Genomic DNA, 2,518 nt, shown 5'->3' with positions numbered 1-2,518 from the left:
AAAAAAAAAAAAAAAAAAAAAAAAAAACGCTCAGTGAAAAAGAAAATCCTCCTTTCTCTAAATTGCTTTGCAAAACAGCCACTCTGGGCCTTTACTCCTTGCCCTGATGCCTCCCTTGGGTTGCCAAGTGCTGTGTGATTGAGTTCCCAGTGCTCCAAGCCAGTTTTCTTTGGGTTCTACTTTGTAGGTTTTGAAAACAAGCCCTTAGGCCTGACCTCAACCTGGCATGCTGGCATTCTCTCACAGAATTCCACAAAGTCGCCTGACCACAGACACAGCCAGCCGGTCAGTGCCAGAAGCATGTTTTATTGTCCAATAGTAAGTACAAGTTGATGTCTTTCTTGTGATAGTTTCTATCTCTTAATTCTTCCCTGTGCAGTTTTATTTGGGCCCATTGCCTAGCTTCTTGATTGAGGTCTCACCCAAACTAGCAGAGGTAACTATGGGTGCCCCAGGAAAAGTGAGCCTCAGAGACCCCAACAGCACACAGCAACATTCAAGGCCCCACTACGACGGCCCCTGTCATCAGAGAGCCTACTTTTAAACAGAGAGAAGGGTAAGTGAAAGCATCTAGCCCAACATACTCACCAAAGCAGAGGGCTGGGGGCTCAAAAGGGCCTTGGTCCTTTATTCCAGAAGATACTGAGATGGAAACAGTGCTACTAGACTTAGTTCTCCATTTAGCACTCTGGCAAGTGGAAATTTCTTTTTTTTTTTTCTTGGTGGCTATAAATATTTCAATTAAAGTCTATCTTTGTCATTGTTTGGACATCAGTGTAAAAAGATTTCAAACCTGAGCAGTGGCCTCCATAATGACCCCTTGATGTTGGTAATTACTCTTCCCTTTAGACCCCTCTCTAAACTTTAAATGTGTGATTGCTGCATGAGTTTCTTGGCACAGGGCTAGGGGGAGAGGGTAAGACCAAGCCAGAGATGGACTGCCAGCCCTGAGCAAAATTGAGAGAAAGAAGTTTGGCTTTGATATTGGTCTTTTTTCTTTATCAGGAGCGTAGGAGGTCAGAGGGAAGTTGTAATTATTACTTTCAAGCAAAGAAGGGGGTTTCCATATACACACCTTTGAAAAGATTAGTGTGAGTTCAGGGTCATTCAGACAGTCAGGTTGGCCCATATCTCATTCTGACATCTGTGTTTCTGGTTCTGTTATTGGCTCACCCTCTTCTTGGTGCCCCTGCTACTGCCATGGAGGTCCTGATGCAGCCAACAGTAGCCACGTGGAGGAGGCAGGAGAAGTTTCTCGAAAGAGTAGGGCTGGTATTACCAGAGGAAGAGGAGGGGAGAAGAGGGGCAGACAGACCACAAAGGTCTACTGTCTCCCCAGCTTCCAGTTAGGAAAGTGAGGCACAGCAAGAGCCTTACCCCATGAGCCACCACCCTACAGTATACTGTCGCCAGCGGGGATCACGTCCTGGTTTTAGGGAAGGGAAAAATTAGACCAAGAGAAAGAAGGCAAATTTGCCTAAGATCATAAGTTAATGAATAGCTGAGCCAGAGCCTGGATCCGGAAGTCAGGGCTCATGGTTTTAAAATATATCTGACAGCAGCCTGGCGCTCAGCTTGGAAGACTTGAAATAGGTAGGAAATAGGTCTCTCCTGTTTCTAAGGGGTGGCAAGTTTGAAAATGTTGTTTCCTCTCAGAGTTCTTGCAGCCTTGGTTTTTTTTGTTTGTTTGTTTTCTTTTCTTGAGATGAAGTCTCTCTCTGTTACCCAGGCAGAAGTACAGTGGCGTGATCTCAGCTCACTGCAACCTCTGCCTCCTGGGTTCAAGCAATTCTCCTGCCTCAATCTCCTGAGTAGGTGGGACTATAGGTGTGCGCCACCATGCCTGGCTAATTTTTGTATTTTTAGTAGAGACAAGGTTTCACGATGCTGGCCAGACTGGTCTCGAACTCCTGACTAAGTGATTCACACGTTTTGGCCCTCCAAAGTACTGGGATTACAGGTGTGAGCCACTATGCTTGGCCATTGCAGCCGTTTTAATGCTATGAGTTATTGTATATCTGTTTTTTCCCTAAACCCATTTCCTGTAATCCCAGCACTTTGGGAGGCCCGAGGCTTGATAATTGCTTGAGCTCAGGAGTCTGAGACCAGCCTGGGCAACATGGTGAAACCCTGTCTCTTTGGTCTTTGATTTTTGTCAAAAAATACAAAAATTAGCCAGGCATGGTGGCATGTGCCTGTAAACCCAGCTACTTGGGAGGCTAAGGCGGGAAGATTGCTTGAGCCTGAGACATGGAGGTTACAGTGAACTGTGATCATGCCATTGCTTTCCAGCCTGGACAACAGAGCAAGACCCTGTCTCAAAACAAAACAAAACAAAACAAAATAAAAAAAAACCTTGCAAGGAATATAACTTTTTTTCTTTCAAATTATAACACCTTTGGAACTTAGGCATTTTTCTGATAAACTTTTTCATCAAAGTAAAACAAACATACACTAAAGGGGACATATCTTAAGTTTATAGCTCAATCTTGCTTTTGTTTTTAAAAATGTTACATTT

Source organism: Cebus imitator, unplaced genomic scaffold (genome assembly GCF_001604975.1).
Source record: "Cebus imitator isolate Cc_AM_T3 unplaced genomic scaffold, Cebus_imitator-1.0 Scaffold148, whole genome shotgun sequence".
Classification (NCBI taxonomy): domain Eukaryota; kingdom Metazoa; phylum Chordata; class Mammalia; order Primates; family Cebidae; genus Cebus; species Cebus imitator.
Note: the sequence above shows the minus strand (reverse complement) of the source record.